The 22,533-nt window shown below is 36.0% G+C and overlaps 1 protein-coding gene and 1 long non-coding RNA gene across 3 annotated transcripts in view; one reads left to right on the forward strand and one right to left on the reverse strand.

Annotated features, from left to right (window-relative positions):
- Naaladl2 (N-acetylated alpha-linked acidic dipeptidase like 2) overlaps positions 1–22,533 on the forward strand; it is an 883,574-nt gene that overhangs the window by 7,169 nt on the left and 853,872 nt on the right. The window lies entirely within an intron of this gene.
- On the reverse strand, positions 1,141–20,543 carry LOC119826140. Its single transcript, XR_005287356.1, has 3 exons — positions 20,280–20,543; positions 5,567–5,724; positions 1,141–1,353 (listed from the first exon to the last, which is right to left on the reverse strand). It is a non-coding gene; the product is annotated as an uncharacterized LOC119826140 (long non-coding RNA).

Below are 22,533 nucleotides of genomic sequence, written 5' to 3' on the forward strand. Positions count from 1 at the left end.
AAAAAGAGCATGAGACACTGAAAAGCCTGAAGAGGCACTCTATTTAATTTTCCTCTTGTTTATGGATCAGCAATATAACCACAGACAAGTCTCTTCTTCCACTGAGTACTGATGAATCTTGAAGATTCTTCTTCACATCCACATTTCTTGGGGCCTCTGCAGTGAAGGGTTGCACTTAGCCATGGAGGTGAAATCTGCCATGGGGCCCTCTGCAGTGAAGGACTGCACTTAGCCATAGAGGTGAAATCTGCCTGCTCTCTTGATGATCTTAGGTATTTTATACCATAGACAGTTATCTAAGAAACTGTAGATCAATATAATGTTTTGATATTGAAATAGCAGTTTTAATTGGCTCTGGAATCTTTAAATTAGAATTAATGGAAAGAAAAAAGGTTTTTTAAAATTGTATCTCTATATGTTTCCTTCTCTCTTTTCCAGTTATTGCAAACAAAGAAGATGTAAAATAACACCAACTTATTTTGTCACAGACTACAAGTAAATGTATCTATGAACTGGGGAGGTAGACGATAGGAGAGTCGGTACTGATGTTACCACAACAGGAGTTAAATCTATATATGAAATGCATGTTAGAACATTTCAAACAACTACTCCATAACTCACAAGTTTCCAATCAAGTTCCCAAGCATTAACATAAAATTGATTTAAAGATACATTGCATTGAGATGCTATGGATTGCACAAATGTTTCCAGAGAGCCACAGTTTCTTGGCCAGACAGTAAATGGCAGGATATGGGCCTGACTAAGAGAAGCATTTGTTAGATAACAACAAGTATTTTTCTTCAAATAGCTATACAGAAACAGGAAAGTACCATGTAACCCATATCAGAATTCTGTGTTCCAAACTACAATGAATGTTCTCCACATATATTTATTTGAAAAAAATCCAGATAATTTTCAAATACATTCTAAACATGGAAATAAGAAGAAAGCATAACAAGTCAAAATGAAATGGCAAATACAGACTTGGTCTTGGGGTGTGACGCAGAATTTACCTGTTTACCTCTTATGAATAAAAACACTGATTTTATTTTAAACAGTGAAGAACAAAATAAGCATTTGAATAACTTAACTCTTCACATTTATTGGAATTTGAGAATATAAAAAGCAATCTATTAGATATTAAAAGCATACTAGCACTTCAGTGGTGCTTTCTGCTGGAGTTCTGCATTGGATTGAAAGTCGTCTGCAGACTGTTGGAGAGGGTTGGTAAAGAGCAGTAATGCAGAAGAGAACTTCGGTGTTGAGTTGCAGTCCATTGGCCTATGACCTGCAGATGTAGTGAGGTGGCACTGCTGCCTCAAAGTATTTATTGTCCATATGAAAAATTTTATCCTGGTATAAAAGAAGAAAAATTGATAGGAATAACACTGTATTTACTCTCCAAAGATTATATTTTTATTCTGTTCAGTTTTCTATTTTACCTATACAGATTTCTTTGGAAAAACATGTTTTTACAGATCAGAAATTTTTACTTGCATATAAAAAAACAAAAATCTTTTCTGTATATGTAAAATTCAGTAGCTAATAAATCGCATGTAACCAAGTACTGTGATGAGATTTAGTGACCATCTGTAGTAATACTGAGATATAGGTCACAGAATATTGTAGTTAAAAAATGTTCTTTATATGAAATATGCTTTGGCATAAGAGTATAATCTCATAAAAAGTTGAAAGAACTAGTTTGTATGCCCCTTGGGACAGAAATTAAATGTACAAAGGCTTATGTGAAACTCACAACTGTCTTAGCCTTCTCTCATCTTCAAAAAAAAAAATGCAGCAAGCTGACTAATTCCATGCTGAGACCTGTATGTACTGGTTGTGCCTTCAGAAACTTCTGCTTTTCTGATTGCCATTCAGTTCCCAGGTGGTGCCTCAGGGATACAATGACAAGGTGCCCAAGCTAAGGCTGTCAGGCTCTGTCCCACTGTGTGATATTGTTTCTCTTAATGTTTCACCATGAGACATGTTCTTTTCACGAAAATTTGTTCACTGTATATTTTTCTACATTAAACTTTTATCCTGTGATGAAAGACCACATCTGGCATGTTTATTGTAGTCTTCTTTTGCCTAGAACTATCTCCAACACTGTTTTTTTTTTTTTAACAAAGAACACTTCCAATATGCTTAGAGAAAAGCAAACATAAAATCCATAGTGTTAGTTCTACGATTTACATTTATTCAAACATGAAAATTAGTTGAGCATAAAGTAGCAGCACTTATCATGGTCAATAAAAATGTAAGTCTTAATTAAAATGCCATTGAGAAATAAACACTGTCTTAAAATTGAAAGAGCCTGTTTTTGAAGATGAGTATGTGGTATAGTGTGTTTGATTCCAGGGAATTTGCAGTAGTCATTTGTAATTCAAGGTTGGATAATCTGTTCCTCCCCTCTACTGTAGTTTTCCTCTACAGTGGTACTGGGTGGGGTTACCAGCATAAACAGCCACTATAAGTGGAAAAACAAGATAAATGAATGAATAACTCTGAGAGGAAAATTTGGCCCATAGACAATCTGATAGAGAATCAAATGTCTTCAAATGCACAGACAGAAGGCTGAGTTGATGGTGTTGCCAGTTGTCATACAACCAATAGAAGATTTACAAGACTTGTCCAGGGTAGGTATGGGCATCTGGACAAATGTCATATGTTCATCTTTGAAAAACAGCACATTTCAGGCAACTCTGAGGCATTGAAGCATTAGTCAATCTTTTGTTATGATCTTTTGCACATGATTGGATAGCCATGAGGAAACTGATTCTGACTTCTGACAAATCATTAGCTTTCTGGAAAATGTATTCATATAATTATTTATTTTGTGTATATCAGCCGCATGTTCCTTATTAGGAGGTTCTGAAGGTGAGGATCAACTTGCAGTGCTCGGCACACGACTGTGTTCCTCTGTCACCACGACAGTCTCACCATCATTGTTTTAATTTTAAAATTTGTCTTCAGCATCTCATCTTAATGAAGAGCTGAATCCATGTCACCATCATTGGGACGTAAATGAAACTGTCCTTGAAAGAAAGCTGAAACCAGATGAAAGTTTTGCTTGTGTTGAATGCAGAAAGAGGAAAATAGTGTAAACTCGAATGTTTCTGTTTTTTGACAAAGAGCGTAGTATTTTTAACTGATTCAGAGATGGAGGATGAGAATGCAATTTAGAAAAGAGAAACATAAGGTGGCCACTTCAAATAAGAGCATTTCACTGATGAGGTCTATCCTGGTGTAAATGATAGGATTTAATTTGTGATGATGGTGCAAGAACGAGGGTGGGTTTAAAGTGTTGACCGTTTTGAAGGCAGAGATTGCACAATTGGCAGGAGTGATTCACACTGTGTGATTTCAGGATGGTAGATGGTCAGTGTTTGAGCAGAAGTGAGAGGATTTTCAATGTGGTCAGAGGTGAGAGAAAAGATTCGTGTGTCAGAGTTCTCAGGGAAATGCAAAGTAGGGGTTTGTGTATGAACAGATGAAAATATAAAATGGCAGAAGATTTGATTTGGTGGGAGATGAGTGGTTCAAGTCTAGAATTAATGCAGGGCTTGAGACAGACTATAATCTGAAACTCACCAGAATTGCTGCAGAAGGAGACACATCTACAGAGGCAAACTTTAAGGCACTTAGAAGTCACATAATAGATCCCTGGGAACTAGCTACAGTCAGAGAATGGGAACAAAGAAGGCAGTTATAACAACAGGAGTTGTTGGAGGCTGCTGGTATGTTATGGGAAAACTGAATTTCAAGGACAACCAGAATCAAATGGGGTACGTTTTGAAAACCTCCGCTCTTGCTCTGGAATGTGCTTTTCTTTCTTTCAGAATGCCTCTTTCTCCTGACTCTCATGTTTAAATATCTTTAATTAATTATCTTTAATAAAACTCAAATTATGGTTAGATAATAAACACAAGGGGTATCTCAGAGGCAGAAGAGGACATGAACTATACACAGTAGCATTCCATTGCAATTATATTAATGTTTGCTATAGGAGATAAAATCCAGTGATGGAGACAGTACCACCACTGGTGACAGTCCCATCACAACAGTAAGGTAAGGCAGGAGGTGGGTGGAATGCCAGTTTCCTCAAATTACAGAGTAGAGTGGGAGGGAGAACAGCCCCCAAATGGCTTGTGTCTTCTACCCTTGTAGCCAATGAGTTTCTGCAGCCCAAGGGGGTTGGTGGGATGCACATAGGACGTTGACTCCAAGCGGGATTATTACAAGGATTGTCCAGCTGCAATTGCAGTGAAGGATCCCAGAGGTAGTCTCTGGTGTGTAAGAGTACTGAGACATAACTTACACCCTGTTTCATAGAGATGAACATGTGTGTGTGTGTGAGAGAGAGAGAGAGAGAGATAGAGACAGAGAGAGAGAGAGAGACAGAGAGACAGAGAGACAGAGAGAGAGAACGATATGCCTGCTATTGATTTCTCTGCATGTGCACCTACATATTACTACTCTGGAATCTAACTAGAAGAGAGAATGCATGTAAACAAATCCATCTGCATTTGTGAAAACATTGGTTTCTCTCTACTTCCCTGGTAATAAATTTTTATAGCAATATCCCATTTGTGAAGCATTGCAATAGCAATCATATTGACTATCTACTATATACTATCCAGAATGAGATTGACAGATTTTGGAATTTGGAATGCTGAGGGCCACTTCCATTTGACTCTGCCTGAAGGAAGGAAAACAAAGTGGAATCAGTGTTGATCTGTTCGCAGGTTTTAAGGTTTTTCAGGAAATGTTAACTAATGTCAGATTGGTGTCATTCCATTATTTCCTCACTAATAATGAAAACATCACACACTAGAACATAATTATGCTGCATAGAATGCTGTGTGCTGCCAATAGGACCAGGTAATTGGGATTTGTAGGCCTGTTGAAGCGTTTGCAGAGCCCAACAGTGAAGCCTTGATCAAGGAGATCTCTAGGCTTTCACACCTATGCAACGGCTCAGGCATGACTGAGACCCATGGCAAGAAGATGAATGAGATTCTGTACATCATTGTTGAAAAGAAATGGAAGCTAGTGGGAGATCTTTCTCCTCTTGTATGAGCCCTGTGTGGGTAGCTCAGATTTTTGCAAACAGTTGCATTGCTGCTTGTCCTTGATGTCATCCTCTCTAGTGCCTCAGTCTGACAGACTTTTAAAGACCCACCAACAGGAACATCAGCCTTGCTTGGTCAGGTGGCCCAATGAATGCACACACTGAAACTCTCTTAGACCTCACAAGAACTAGCAGGTGAATTTCTAATGCTGTCATGACTTTTATTGGCCCCAGCTATTCTATATTGCTGAGGACAGGAAGGCAAGAGAATGAGCCATCCCCTATTCAGAATGGAGGAGGATTTTGATGATGTTCCTTGTGGACATATCACCCCACTGCTTTGGTCTGGCTCTGATTCTGATGGATTAGGTTTTATGGGGCATTATTGGGGAATTCAGTGATAGGTATTTCTCTCTGCATACAAGTAAGAGCAACTGGGCAGCCTTTTACCTTGATTCTAACACCCTGATTTCCAAACCAAGTAGAACCACGTACCATGCAGATGGAGAAGATGCATATAGTCTGAAGAAGCATCTCTCACAGACAGCAGATGGGTTGAGAAAGTAGATGGTACCAAGGAAGGCGGGTGACCAGGAGACTCCATGGAGCATGCTTCTTGGTTCTAAGGAGTCCTGTCCAAGGAGAGCCTACACCTGGAGATGATAGTGGTAACAGCAGCAATGAGGTCCATGATAGCTCATGTGTCTTGAATTCTACCTCCTAAAGCCTGCTTGAGTTTTGAGGTATTTCTTTATTTATTTTAGCCTGGCCATAAACTCATTGTGTAACTCAGGTAGCCCTGAAGTATGATTCTTCTGCCTCAGCCTCCAGGATGATTGGAATCACAGGTGTGTACCACCAGGCCTGTCAAGGGAACAAATTTTAAACACAGTTAGCCTCTGAGCTGATGTGTTTTCTGTAGCATCTGCTCTGGGGTGTCTTAGAGTAAACAGAATAACTTGCAGTTTTAATCTTAACAGCCACCTTCTAGAAAACCTGCTGTGATCATGAAGTCATATCTAGTCACATAGCCTGAATGTAGGAACTTGAGAACTTCCATTGCAGAATTGACCTTGGCTTCTACCATGCTGCCATTATACTGTGTTGGAAGTGATTCTGTACTACATTGTATTTTTTCAGGTTTTCTTCTATAATGACAAACAAGAAAGGGGAGAACTCAAGAAGCTTCTAGGTTTCAGAGTTTGCTATTGTTTAACTAGATTTTCATTCTTGACTATCCAAGAATAAGTTTCTTCCTAATGCACTTCCACCCTCTACATCTTTTCTGCAAGTGATATATTCTTTCTTTCTCTAGACACTACCCATTTTCTTCCCTCTTCTTTCTGAGGATGACATTTTTGCTTATCTAGTGGGATGAGGTGATAAGTACTGGACTTCTAAATAGGCAGAATTTGTATATTTTAAGAAAATGATAAGCAAAAATTAAATTTTAATATGTAACCTACATATAAAAATGTAAAAAGTAAATTAAAAAAACTAAAACTTTAATTAATTACCACTAATGGAAAGAGCTATAATTCAATGAAGATGTAGTTTTGCTTGCCTCTTGATCACTATAATTTCCTTGTGTACTATTATTATAATTATTAAATGACCCAGCAAAGAAGAAAATCATAACACTCTAGGTAAATTTTACAAATATTTGACATTTACCGGCATGGAAAAATTAGCAGCTACTAAATCTTACCAATAGAAAGAATAATGTTTTGAACAGTCCATTCTGTAGGTGATATGGCTGCATTCTCAGCGCTCCCTATAGCAGTCACTGTGCACACAGCTTTCTGTTAGAGCTCATCCTAATTCCATTTGTCCCATCTCCATTCACCACCTTATGATATTTCCATCATACACACATTCCTGACATTTTCATTAGAGGTGATAAAGCCCTGAAGAAGTAATTTGAAATGAACGGGTTCCACTAAATTCAAGAATATTTTGACCGTTAGCCTTCACTTTGAATTTTAGGTGACCATATGCAATTATTAAACAGTACAGATTTATCTTTACTAACTACACCTGGAAGAGGTTTTTAGACAATGGAAGTTCTGCTGATGTGAAGTTCCTCCCTAGTGTTTCTAACTTAACAAATTGCATGTAAAGGACATAAACTTTATATTATCCATAAACATAATAAAACATGTTCCATCACAAAACATTGACTCAGTCAATAATTCTAGGCTTTGCCTTAGGGTTTGAAGAGAAAATTATTCCTGCTACACATTTTAATTATGCTATAAACTTTGGGAAATAGCTATTGATCTTCAGCATCTTTTGTCAAAAGTGTTTTCTTTCTTGTTCTAGAACCAGGGTAAAATTGTACATAGGCTCAAAATGAAGAATTCCAAAGGAAGCAAAGATAGAGTGGACACAATAAACACTTTGCTGTTGTATTTCAGCAACAGAAATGTTTGATGGCTTAAAAATAATATCTGACCTTCTTTCTGCAGACTAGATACACATTTGAGTTAAGAGGTATGTTACCTTGATTGGCTTGGTGGTGCTTACCTGTGATCCCAATTATCCTGGAAACTGAGGCAGGAGAATTAAAGCTCAGGACTTGTCTGAGCTACAGTTAGTTCAAGGCCAGGTTAATAAACCTATTGAGACTTTTTCTTAAAGATAAAAATTCATCAAGATCTGGGATATTGCTCAGTGATACTTGTTTATCATGAACACATGAACACATCCCTGGGGCTAAGCCTCAGCTCCATAACAAACAAAACAAAGCAAAATAAAGCAAAAAGAAACATGCATCTTGTTTTATAAAAAAAAAATGTCTAGTGGTATTTTTGATGATTATTTCTATTTTAGAAATAAAGACTTAAGAAAAATAATATTTAAGATATATTTATGTACTACTAAGTGCGATTTGGTTCTCTCTCTCTTTCTGTTCATACCCTTCCTTCTTGTTTTCCTTCTTCCTCTATTAAATGAAGTCCAGGCCAGCATTTAACTAACTCACAAGCCAAGAGCTAAGATTTGAGGTGTAACCAAGCATGCCCACCTCATGACTTTAACATCTCTTAAAACTGTATGAAATGCAATGGACTTTTTGACTGTATTTTAGATGTGAATATTCCCTATTTTTCATCCTCAAATCATTACATTTTTGCTAAGATTAAGTAGAAATTCACCCACAAAGATAATGATTATGATTATGAATGACAACAAGCATAGCATAGCTAGTACTAGCAGAACTTTTATTAAAGATGGAGATTACTATAAGCAGTAGTATATGGCATGATTTAATAGTTACAACCATTGTGTGAGAATGATCCTTTATTCCCCCTTCCACAATAGGTTCTGTTAGGCAATATAGGTATTAAATGGAAAAGTCAGGCCTTAAACCCACAGCTGTCTTTCATATATTCATGTTCCTCAGCATTAAGTATAGGATCCTTCTGCTGACATTTTCAGGAAATGGAAACTCAAGTTAGAACATTAACGTAGGTTCATATTTATATTTAATAGTACCAAGTGAATTTGCTATTGGGTCAGTTAGTGTTTCATCCCTTTGACAGAATATCTGTAATAATCAGTTTATGTTGGTTTATTTCAGTTCACAGGTGTCTGGGTCTCAGTCCATTGTCTGTAGATCTGTGATAAAGGAGTTCTCTAGGTGGGAATGACTGTGGGAATAAATTGTCAGGAAATAAAGAGACAAAGAAGAGAACCATGTGTACACTTTTGTTTTCAGGGATGGAGGTTGAGACAGAATTTTTCTATGTAACAGAGGCTGACTTCATCCTGTAGTCGTACTTCAGCTTTGTGTGTGTTACTTACTCTACTTAAATGTTTCTTTTTCCAAACAGGGCAAATAAATATAACATTAAAACTTAGTTCAGCGTCGGCTGGAACTTTTCCATACATCATAGATACATTGTACAAAAAGATTTTATGCAGGCATTTTTAAACATTGCAATGTATAATCGAAATTTTAAAACTTAAGTTTTTGTTTTAGTCTTCAAGATCTACCTGTTAGCAAAGATTGTCTTCTAACCATATTGTAACTTTCTCCATTGATGTTTGTGTGTGTGTGTGTGTGTGTGTGTCTACGTATGTGTGTTACTCTATAAAACAAAGTGGACTTTTGCTACTTTTGTGATTTGAACAAGGAGTAGACATGGTACTTAAGCATACCCTGTCTCGAAAAACCAAAAAAAAAAAAAAAAAAAAAAAAAAAAAAAAAAAAAAAAAAAAAAAAAAAAAAAAAAAAAAAAAAAAAAAAAAAAAAAATAAAATGTATACTTTTAAAAAGTAGGATAGTCTGGTAAGCATCGGATACTGGTTCTTGGAATTTAAATGACCATTCTAAGTTTTAATGTTATATTTATTTGCCCTGTTTGGAAAAAGAAACATTTAAGTAGAGTAAGTAAAATCTGCTTCATCCTCTGACCAAATAAACGGAGAGAGTATTCAGGATAAGACTTCCCTTGAGCAAAAATTTATTGACATAACTAGAACTTCTGAAGTATGTCAAGTATCAACTCATCGTACATTCCCAGTTAACATTAAACAGAGTGGTGTCTATTTTTCTGAGCAGGCATAAGTCATATTTCCAGACCACTGGTTGCTGTAGACTTGTAAGGACAGCTACATATTTTATATAATAGATGTCTAAATGTTGCTTTCATCTCATCTCTACACATATGCACCCATGTAGTCAAGACTATGTGCCCACTCAGCAGACTGAAGATGAGCACATTTCATAGTTGTTAGTCACATTTTACCAGAGATGGTTCTGAGAAAGTACCAGGGTCTCATACTTGTTTTGCTTCTACATGAAGACTAATTATCAACTCCTTTCTACTCTTCTCTCCACTACTGATAATTAATGTGCACAGTTAAAATACTTGCATAGCTGGCAAGAAGGTAGTATGGGGTTTCCTGGCCCTTCTTCCTGCCAAAATGACAGGTTGTGTAGCAGCCAGTGAATAGCAAAGCAACCAAGAATGTTCAGTGGGACAAAAAACATGTGATACCAGTACAGGCATTTTGAGGGAATGACTTGTTATGGAAAGATTTGGCCTCAAGAGATTGTATTGAGATTCTGGGTGTAAGGGCAATCTATACATGTGTAAAAGCATTATTAAGGTGAACACTTAAGTTAGAAAAATAACCTTGACGGACAATGTGCATAAACGAAGGACTTTGCAACACAGTTTTTTAAAAATACTTTTAATATTTTACAAGTGTCCTATTTCTATCAGTAGAAGCAAGGAGCACCTGTCTTGGATGATGTGATCTTTTCTGACAAGGACATCTTATTCAACTGCCGGGAGGGCAGTAATGACTGACTTGTTGAAATTCACAATAGAGAAAAAAATTCCAGCATCATCCAGTGTATTTTAAGAATACTTTTAGTCTTTAGTGTCAACCTACTTTCTATAAAATGCCTAACCTAAAATATAACAAAATAAATTTAGTATAAACACAATACATTGGTCTCAAACTTTCAGGTTTGTTAATCATTTAATTGAAAGAAGTAAATTACGGCTGCTAAATAAAATATTTGCTTACTATATATGAATTTTAGTATTTGAGTAGTACAGAGAAAATTGGCTTCCAGATACCATTCATGGACTACATGGACCCAGAATGAAGACTTCTATATTCATGTATATTTAATAAGAGACAAGGTATATATAATTCATTATATTTTCAGAGTAATTTATAATCCCAGTATCATTAAGATGATTTCAAAATTTCCCATATTCAAAACTGTATAATTCACTTGGCATCTTTATATATTTCTGTTAATGCCTATTAACATATTTTGCAGAGACTCAGGCATATTATTTTATTAAAAATAACTGTATTTCCATTTCTAATAAAATATTTATATTTCTTACTGTAAATATTTTACTAAAGACTTTTGAACATTTTTATCAGCATTTAAAAATAGAATCAAATCAAAGTAATATCTTAGCAGTAAGGACTAAATTGTTATTTGCCAGTTTTTTACTTGCATAGATCATTAATACTGAAAGTGAAAGAGATATCTGTATACACAATATATGGAAAAATATTCCTAGGAAAATTAAAAATATTCAGTTTGGGGATGATAGCTTAGTCAGAAAAGTACTTGCATGCAAATATGAGGACTTGAGTTGATTCCCCAGCACTTTTTAAATTCCTAAGGGGATGCTTGTAATCCCAGCGCTGGGGACTAGAAAACAGAAGGCCCCTGTAGTTCAGTGACCAATAAGCTCTGCCTATGCTGTGAGTTCCAGGCCAATAAGAGACAGTCTCCGTCAACAGAGTAAACAGACATTGAGAAATGACATCGGAGATTGACTTCTGGTCTCACATGTATGCCCATACAGGTGCCCATGCACCATCCTACACACATGCACAAAGGTCCACACAATTACAAATAATACTAAGATGCTTATGAAAAATAAACTGAACAGATAATTAGCCTAAGATTGAGTAATAGAGAAATACTGGTTTCCTTGAAGGAAATAAAATGTATATGTTGAGAATTGTGTGAAAATGTAATATCTAATAAAATTAAATTTAATCATGCATAATGTATAACACAAATATATCTTAGATTATTCTCCTTAAAACGTATTAATAATTTTTTCTTTCTATGAACTAGGATAAGGCTTCCTCTCCTATTCTGTGGCTCTGTTAAAAAAAGCAGTAAAACAATGAGGCAGCAAGAACCATTGAAGTTGAAGGCTTAATTCGTTTTCGCTCTGTCTCTTGTTTCCTGCACTTCTTTTATTTCCTGACTAACCACTCTCTACCCCCATTTGCTGTTCTGCATTATAATTCATTGCCATAAACTAATGTTAAATTTCTTCTCAGTAAACTAAGCTAAATACATGCACAATGATGGATTTATAGTACAAATGGGAAGGAATTTGTGTGTGTGTTTGTGTGTCTGTGTGTGATCTCACTTGTACTTTCTTCTTTAAAATAATTATATAGAGGCAGCCAACGGGATCTTGGGTTTTAGTCTTTGACTCCTGTGAGAATATCTCCATTAACTGGGCTTGTCTGGAACACCATAGACTGAGAATCAATACACTGGGTTACTGATACATTGTTATCTTCCCTTATATTGTGTTTTACAAGCAATCTTCTGTGAGAGGAGGTGAGTGAGTGGAAGATGCTTTGGACAAGAGGCTTCTTAGGAACTGCTTCAGTTAACTTGGGCTACTATATCAAACTTTAAGTTGATGCTTTAAGCCTTAGATATCTGTTATTCATAGGTCTGAGAAAGCCACCATCAAGGCACTGGCAGAGTAAGATCATGGGGGGGGGGGGGAGGGCTCTGTTTTTGATTTGACAATGGCACCTTGCTGGGTCCTTACAGTGTGGATTACATTTTTTTCTACCTTATTCTTCCTATGAGTGTTCTGCTATCCTCCAGATATAAACCTAATTACCCACAGAGACTCTACCTCCAAAGGCTGCCAACCTAGCTTAGCCAGTGAACAATGATTCAAGCTTCAAAACAACATTTGATGCACTTGGAGTAGATAGATTTTACTCTTTCTCTGTTATCAGTGCTAGAAACATCATTCAGAGAAGATCCCTCAGAATCTCAAAAAGCCCTGGCAACAGTACTTAAACATCATTTTGAGTACATTTATTTTGGACTTCTAGTACAGCTCAGATTTTATTTTTTTATATTTATTAGAGTGTTATTTCTACTTAGTATTATAAATACATTGTTTCCAAAATAAGCCATAACTTTTGGAGTCTAAGTATTCAAATATATGTGATACAGATAAAGGAGGAGCCAGTTAAGGAAAATTCTGTGAAGAAGGTGTTGAGATCTGTGAATGGAAATTTTAGCTGACCGTAAACTTTTGCATAATTTAAGAACAGCATGATTTGTCCTAATAAGAAAAAATGGAAAAGTTTGCTCTTCAAATGAATTTCTTGTGAGTAAATACAGTATAGCATAATTGAAACTACCAATCGTTAGACAGAAGAGGACTCATGTGTTTAGCTGTAATGCTATTTTATGTAACTTCTGAAACTAGTGCCCAAGTTTTAAATAATAGCTTTATGTACAAATGTATGTCGTGGCATCAATTTAAGAACCAAGAGTGACACACTGGGTTCTCAAAACTGCTCTAGTGTCTAATTTTAAAATGACTTTACAACTAAGTCATAAATAACACCTTCACAATATCTTCAAAAATAAATCTATGTAAAAGACTTCAAAGAAAAGCTATAGTTATATAATTAAATACCACAAAATTACCACATAGAACATTACAGATGGGAAAGGTGAAACTCAGATGAAAGGTTTATGTTATTAATGCAATTTTCTACATGCAAATATTTTTCTCTATATTTGTTAGCTCTCATAATCTGGATTTGGAAACCTAAAGAATCATTCTTTGAGAATATTTATGTCCTATTTAGATAATTGTGCTAAAATTTCCTGAGTTTTAGGATATTACTCTGGAAATCCCCAAATACTGCAAAAGCCTCCATTTTAGAGGTTCAGGTTTTATTATTCTTTTGTTACCAAATACTTTTCCTTTGGTAGTTACTTTGTATTTCTCTTGTTAATGTGACGTTAAGATTATGTATAATAAATCTACTTTATTAAAGAATACCTTGTCTGTAGACACTTTTAATTGCAAAGATAAGGAAACTCCATTTGGTTCACTCTTAATCTTGTCAAAGGCAGGCTCCCAATGTAATCCCCCCTTTTCCCTAGTTCCACACAAGTTGTCCTCTAGTCTAAAATCTAAAATAACCAATTTCTTGTTTCCAATGACCTTGTCTTTTAACACATATACACTTTAATAGCTATTGGGTTAAAATCGTTCTTGTAGTATTCAGTATTTCGGTTTTTTTTTTTTTTTTTTTAGTATTCAGTATTTCTTATTCATTTCTTGCTCAGTTATATGTATCTTTCATAATTTTGAAGTGCGATTTATTTTCTTATCCATAAGATTTTGTGAATTTTATTGAATTCCATATAATCTAGTATTATACTTTGTACAAATAATTTCTTCAAGAGAATCATAAAATTTACATTCACAATTATCTGGAGGTCCCTCCACATCAAACAAAACAAAACAAAAACAAAGCCCAGAGTCCCATTTCTCTTACTCCTATCTGTAACAAATTGCTTGAAATTATTGTTTTGACTTAGTTCTTTCTATTTCATCTCATCACTTGTGTTCTAAATATTTCTTTTTAAGCAATTTAGTGAAAAGCACTTTATTAGGATCAATTCTATCCCCACCCGACTATTCCAAGATCCTTCCCATTTCTTACACACCCCACTTCATTCCTTCTTTTCTTCTTCTTTTCACTCTCATCAAAAAGAAAGATACATAAAAAATTAATCAAATCATCATTCAAAGTGAAAATCAAACAACCTAAAAAGAGAGGAAAAGGGAGAGAGAGAATGAAACAAGTACATCCCTCTGCTCCCGCCCCCCCCCCAAAAAAAAACTAAAAGAAAAGAAACAAAGGAGCAAACAGCATGGCTTCTGATTTGTATTGGCCAACCACATGCTGGCCCTGGGGCTTGCCTTGGATTGATACTCCCAGTGTGACACTCCATTGAAAAAAATTCATTTTCCCCTCTGCAGCAGTCACTTGCAAATACCTTAGGGACAGGATATTGTGTTCTCTTCCACATTTTTTAAGAGTATCTTATATTGGATTAATGTTTCATCTCAAATTCAGGATGAGCTTATTCTCCAGATCCTTAAATGTGAAGATTTGTTATAGGGAGCACGTAAATCAGCCACTGTTCAGAATATATTTTGTCTGACACTCACCTTGTGTTCGCCAGTGTAGTCTCCATTGCCCACTCAATGCTAAGGCCTCCCCCATTTTGTTAAATGATATAAAGTTTAAGCTTTTCACTTGGGAATTTAGAGTATTTTGCATTTTGATAATGATTATATGTCTGAACTACAGATTATACACTGAATTCTTTGAAGATCAGGAAATTTTAACCAAGCATCAGTGTTTTGGTGAAATGCTCACACCATAAGCAAATTACAGATAAAGAAAGGTATCATTCATATGATGCCAGATTTGTCTCCATAATTTGTGTAAAATTTACAAGCAACTTTAAAACACATGCTTTCTTAATTAATTATTTACCTTTTTGTTGTATCTGTGGCTCACTGTTTTAATACATGGGGAGCTGTTCAGTTTTGTTCCTATGAGGGTAGAGTCTTCATTTTACTAGCTAGCAAACACGTTCAGAGAATCATTTCTGCTTTAGAAAATCTATTACTGGTAGCCTCATGAATGTACTCCAGAAATCAAAGAAGATAATTAGCAAGAGAGTGTCACATAACGTTCAGATTTTCCCTTGTGTCTCATTTAAGATGCCTGCATTTAGGAGAAGATACCCAGTTAATGAGGATTTGTAAAGCAAATAACTGAATTATGTAATAATTTATATTTATCTTGAGTGAGATTTTTAGTCATGAGACTCACATCACTTTTTTATTGTTTTTTGGAATAATTCGACTAAGAATCAATTTTGTGCTGTATTTAAAATGATATAGGTCATATAGCAATCTATATAGAAGTCATATTTTTCTATTTATATTCAAGTAAAACATTTGAATTTTCAAACCTCATAGCGTTACCCTAAGTCTCATAATAGATAAAGTCTTCCATTTTGTCCACGTGGAAGCTCCTTAATAAAAACGAAACCCTGAAAATATGTGAAGAACTTTATAAAAGCGGTGTGGTAACTGACAGGGTAGCAATACAAAGCTTTCGGCACAGAGTCCTTCAAGAACTGTTACAGACATTGATGGCTTACTTTGGATCTTATGTATAAAAGACCTGTGATGGCCAGAAAGGGAAGGACAACAGAGGATGATTCCTTTGTTAATGCTGTCTGGTGAAATAACCACCTTCTTCTTCCTCTGGATTGTCAAATTTGATCCCCATTAGAAAGCTGCACTTGTTACTTACATTATGTATCGGATGGACTGTTCTGAAAAGGAAAATATTTCTAAATAATGTTGAAAACAGCCAAAATAAGTGGGAGAAATAAATGTACCCTGTTATTCCAAACGTGAACTTTAATTGCTCTCCGACCCACCCTGATAGACACCCGTGTTCTTCCCTTGTGTTTTGTTATTTCATTGCTTGTGGTCATTGGCCAGCCCTCTTTCTTTCACATGTGTGCCAACAGATAAATCACCATCGATGTAAACAACAGAGCAGCACAGACAGATAATCAAGCCATTCATTCCTCCATTCTCGTTACCCCTGCGCTTTTCAGTTAACATCATGGTTCTGATGCTGCAGCCACATCAGTAGTTCCTGTTTCCTGACAATTTCTCTGAGTTCTCCACAGCCTGATCTCCACCACTACTGTTATTTTGATGATTGTCTGGGAAATGCCACACATTTTATATTAGACATCTGTATCAGACAGCCATTTTACTATTTGGATGCTGCAAAACACAGAAAAGTATATGATTAATAAAGCATGATCATGAAAATCTTTATGAGTTTTATGATCAGGGTCATTATCACTTAATTAAATGCTAAGAGGTTTCTTTCTCTTTAGAGTCTCCTTCCCTCTTTTCTTTCCTCCCTCTCTCCCTCCTTTCCTGTGTGTGTGTAAATTTGCTTGCAAGTCTGAATGCGTGTGTCTGTGTGTGTGTACATGAATGTAGAGGCCAGAGTTAGAAGTCAACTTAATTTGAAAGAACACTATGATTTCTATATTCATCCTTCTAAATACAGTGATGAAAAATATAAATATCTCTCTTGTGAGGTTTGCAAATTAATGCCATGTAACGGGAATATGACAGACAATAGTAACAGTATGTTTCTTCATGTAATCACTTTTATAAAGCAAATCATGAGATCACAATCATCTCCTATGGATCATCTAGTAGGATCATGAGGCAGAGCATGAGGGTGTGAGGACACTAGTATCCGACAGTCCTGTCTTCTGGTCTCCTAAGACAGACAGAGCAACCAACTTCTGTTGATTGTAAGCCATCAAGTCTCTGATTCTCTGTAATAGCAGCACTAATTGTGGTGTTGGATGATTCCTCTGTGCCAGTCATGTTCCTTCAGGGCTGTCAACTGATTACGATCCATGTAGGAGCTTTTTTTATTTAATATGCTATTGTTTTATTGAATATTTCAGGAAGCTCCTAGTTCAATATAATTGAGCTTTTGTTAACCGATATTTGATTATTTAATCATTTCACTGGATTTTGAATCATGATGTTATAGAATAATAAGAATCAAATTGATGGTTGAATGTCTAACTGAAGGTCACAATGAGAACTAGTAGTTAAAAAAAAGGTAAAGAACAAGAGGCCATGAGTTTGAATGAGGGCAAAGGATGAGGGTACCTCAGAGGGCTTTGGGGGAGAAAAAGGAAAGGGAAATGATGTAATGGTATTATAATATCAAAATATTTTAAATGGCGCACAAAACTAAAATAGAAAATTGTTCAATATTAATAATAGGAAGTTGTGAGGTGTTATAGTTAGAAATTACATTGTTTTAAACAAAAACAATATTGAGAGGACATGGTTTACTGTGGCTTACACGTCCATATCATGGTCCATCAGCTGAGGAAGTTAGGCAGGAATTGAAGGCGAGAACTTGGGGCCAGGAACTGATGGAAAAACTATAGAGGAATGCTGCTTATTCGCATGCTTCTCATGACTTGCTTGGCCTACTTTTACATAGTATCCAGGACCAACGGCTCAGAGTTGGCATTGCTTACAGTGAGTTGGGCTACCCACACATTAATCATCAGTCAAGAAAAGGCTCCTGAGGCTTGTCCACAGGCCAAGCTAGTGGGACATTTTCTCAACTGAAGTTTACTCTTCCAATATGGCTCTAGCATGTGTCAACTTGACATAAAACTAGCCAGCACATGCGGGGGAAGTGGTGGTGCACAACAGCACTCAGGAGACAGAGGCAGGCAGATCTCTGTGAGTTTGAAGACAGCCTGGTCTACAAGATCTAGTTCCAGGACAGGCCCCAAAGCTACAAAGAAACCCTGTCTCGAAAAACCAACCAACCAACCAACCAACCAACCAACCAACAAACAAAAACTAGTCAGCACACGTTTATTGGCAAATACAGTGGTCCTGAGTTCAAGTTGCAGACTTTTCCTGCACTTACAGTCTTTTCAACACTTTCAACCCGCATCTTTCAAAGTTGCTCCTCCGCTAATTTTGTTGTAACCAATGCTTCCATTTCACATACGAGGCATGATGGACTTGCTTCCTTTATAATGCAATCTAATCCTGTTCTCTGAGTATTTGTATTCTTTACTTACATTGTTCTATTGTCTAGTGGTAACCAGCATAAGTACATAATTATATGCTTTGTTTTGTTGGTAACAGATTTCAAGATGCACTATTATTATGGTGCTGTTTGAATTGTATTTACTGTATCAACATAAACATATAACTTTAGCTGAATTATTTGCCTGGTTTACTGTGATCCACAAGTTATTACAGTGGTGTCAGCTTGAAAATGTTATGTGATATTAAAACCACTGGATTCTTTCAGCTCAGACTTGCCTTCAAAATCCTTATAATTTTTCCCTATGGTTCATTAGGCACTATTCAAGCTAGGTATATCCTTTAGCATCATATGAAACCCCTGCATAGCAATTTCAATACAGTTTAGAATTCTCACAGTAGGTGGTGGCCCAGTTGATACCTTCTGTTAAGTTCCAGACCCCATCGCTCTGTGCATAAGCTGTTATCACTCAAACATAAACTTAATAAAATTTTAAAAAGTTCAGGGTATTTATATTGCAAAGTTAGAATCCCTTGCAATGTTTCTGTACTTTGGATTTTCATAGGTAACCCAAACATAGTGTAAAGCATGTTAGTGTATTAGGTGAGAAAGTTGTCGCAATCATGGTATTTTACAATCTTTTTAAATTATCTTCTCCTTTCTTCTTCAGGACTGTAAATAAAATTTACCAAAGGATGTGGGAATTAAATCTATATTTCTTTAACCATGGAGTTCCACCTCTCCCGATGGCCATCAGTCCTCTGATTGCCCAGGTGCAGTGTTGCCCTGTGTGTACTCTTGTGTCTCTCCCACTTTGACTTGCCTTACTGCTTCTAGTGAATGGAAAGAATCAAATGAACATCTGTGGGAATTTGTGGGAGGTCTATGATAACAAGAATGGTTAAAAAGACTTTTTTTCCCGGATTAGAGAAGCAACTGTTAAAGAGTTTTAGAGCAGGTCTCCCTGGAGGCTGGAATGCATATGTCAGCCTTTGAATTTCCACTTAATAGTTCTGGAGAGAAATAAATCTATATGGAGGTTACTGTAGCATGAATTCTACCATGGTTTGTGCTGCAGGTGAGCCTGAGTCATGTCTTGAGATGCAATCAGTGGGGTCAATCTAGAATGTTGCCATTATGACAATGAAATATTATGGGTAGTATGTGTGCTTGCTAAGCACAACTTATAAAAAAACCTAACTTACCTTCTCTATATTTGAAGCTATAGAACATTTAGAAGTGTCTGGAACTGAACAAATTTGAAATGGAGACTCTAAAAGCTTTCATTTAATGAGTGGTTGTAACTAAAAAGGTGTTTTACATAAAATAGATTGTATCTAAGGAATAACAAAATGAAGATGACACTAGTATTTTGTAGCTGGTCATAATGTAGTGACAAAGTCTTGGAAGTAATGTAAGCATGAAAGATGTACATTCACAGAATCGGGAGATCAGGGCGATACGGCTGCAAAGGTGTGGCCATCAATTTTGTGAAGAATGATGACATCCGCATCCTCAGGGACATAGAACAGTACTACTCCACCCAGACAGATGAGATGCCCATGAATGTGGCTGACCTGATCTGAAGCTGGTGCTCGTGCATCACGGGCCTGGATATGGCGCCTATTGTGAGCTCCTCCTTGGAAACGGGAAGCCTCTGTTTAATGGGGTTTAAATGAACTGTCTTCTCACAGCCCCTCAGGAAGACCTTGGGCGCTGCCATCTTTTCTAACCCACATGTAAATAATCCAATGCTTTGAGCCTTTTACATTAAACATGGAAATTTTTCCATGAAAAATAAAGAAAGATGTCATAGGAAAAGGGACACTGTGATTAAGAAAGATGAAAAATAAACATAGTTAAAATCCCAGAGCACAAAAACATGGAACGTTCCCAGTGGAAACTATAGAAAAAGGAATGTGAGAATGAGCAGGTGTACCTTGAGCGGTGGCTGAGCAGTACGGAGCAGTTGGCACCAATGCAGAGAAAGGGCATTTGATCCCTAGCACCCATACAGGTCAGCCCACAGCAGCTTGTAACTCCAGCCACAGGAACGAAAGCGCCTTCTCTTGTCTTTGTAGGCACCCACAGGACTGAGATTTAAATAAAACTTCTACCAAATGGAGTAAAGGTGGGAGAAAAGTGGAAGGAAGGCAGTGAAGGAATGATCGGTTGCCCTTTGGGGCTGAAACTAATGACCTGGGATGGAATAGCCAAGAAAGTAGCAAAGCATAGTTGGAAATATTAGCTATCACAGGCCACTGTGAAAATATACACAGACTTGAGGCAGTATTTGTTCATGTTCTGCTGAGCAGACTGTGTGGTTATGCATTAACTAGCTCCAGCTTCAGCTTGCCTCTGTGAATTATTAAGCAAACCTGAGATAAGAGATTCACTCACAGCTTGATACCTTCACTTTTGGAAATCTCCACTGTGTACGTTCTGCCTCAGCAGTAAGAGTGCTCGAGCTCGGAGAGTCCCCAGCTTCACACGGTACAAGGTCCTAACTGACTTCTGGAGTTTTCCTTTGACCCTGGCACAAGCACTGTGACATGAGATGTCACCTACAAAATAAGAAACCAAACGAACAAACAAATAAGTAAATAGTTTCAGTGGTGATTTTTAGCCATTACTTAGTTGACACTATGTCAATGGAATAGTAATCAATAAGAAAGTAATTTATTACAATATCATAAGAAAATACCCCTATTAAATATTATTTAACTAAAAGAAAAGTACTTCCTAGAAACCAGGGATGCTATGTATTCATGCTAACACCATCAATGGTTCTACTCAGAAAAGCAAGGAGAGTTTCCAAACAATTAAATCTTATTAAGTAATGGGCTAATACTACAGAGTTCCAGTAGTTGGAAAAACTTATTGATATTAACATTCCTAGTATTATAATGACAAATAATTTTTCTGGTTAAAATGCAAACTAAAGATACAGCTAATATTAAAGCTATAAAGATATTCCTTACAAAGGAAAAGATGCAAATTGGGATGCTCATTATTACTATTAATACTAAAAATTATTTTAAAGTTTTGTAGGAAGCAGGATATAAAAGAGAATTAAATCACTTGTGCTGAAAAAAAGGCTAAATGTAGGATTATTTTCCATCAAACAGGTTTTCCCTAGAAAATACATGATCATGAAAAAAATTCAAGGAAAATAATAAAAAAAATTTAAGGCATTTATATATTCTTGAAATGCATAAATGGTAAAAAAAAATTCTGTTTAAAACCAAATAGAAAAGCTAGTAATTGAGAAATAAAGCAGTAAGCTACATGTTAATCTTTTAAATACAATTTTAAACTCATATTTTATATATTTTATTTTACGCAGGAGGTATTGTTCAGTAGTAGAACCATATATACAGAAACAATAAACACACTCAGCAGAGGTTCTAGTTTACAAATGAATTAAAAAAGAAGATGAACAGATTTCAAAGAGGCTTTCCAACTGACATCAAGAACAGTAATTAATGTCACATGCCATAGTTGGCTAGCCATTTCCACACAAAAGATCCTAATTTAAACATAACAGATTTATTTGTAACATAATTATTTATAAATCAGGGAATTATTTGTAATGTAATATAAAGGTTTCATTTCATATGTGCTTATATATGCTGAATATTCTACAAAGAAATCAAAATAAAAATTAATTTTGCATCTAGATGGTGGTGTCTCATGCCTTTAATTCCAGCATTTGCAAGGCAGAGGCAGGGCTGAGTTCGAGGCCAGCCTGGTCTAGAGAACTGGCCCCACAACAGCCAGGACTATACAGAGAAATTATGTCTCAACCCCCCCCCCAAAAAAAAGCTTTTTAAAATGTAATTTTGCCTTAGGTTACTTATAGTGATAGTGAGGGAACATTTAATTTTTCATCATATCTTTTTATGTATTCTGATTTATTTTAACAATGATTATATCTTATTATGGAAATTATCTAAAGTTAAAATAAAATAAATGGACTTTATAAAGCAGAACTGTGTTTGAAGAAGTAGCTTTTACACTTAACTATTACATGTGTGTATCCACCGTGTGGTTTCTAAGGGTTGGCAAAGTCATTAGGTTTAGCCACAAATGCCTCTATCTGCTGAACCGCTTTGACAGCCCATAAAAAACTCCTAAATCCAAAAGTAATACAAGAAACCACAAACAAAGTTACAAAAAAGTTTGAATTGTGA

The sequence above is a fragment of the Arvicola amphibius genome, chromosome 11 (genome assembly GCF_903992535.2).
Source record: "Arvicola amphibius chromosome 11, mArvAmp1.2, whole genome shotgun sequence".
NCBI lineage: Eukaryota > Metazoa > Chordata > Mammalia > Rodentia > Cricetidae > Arvicola > Arvicola amphibius.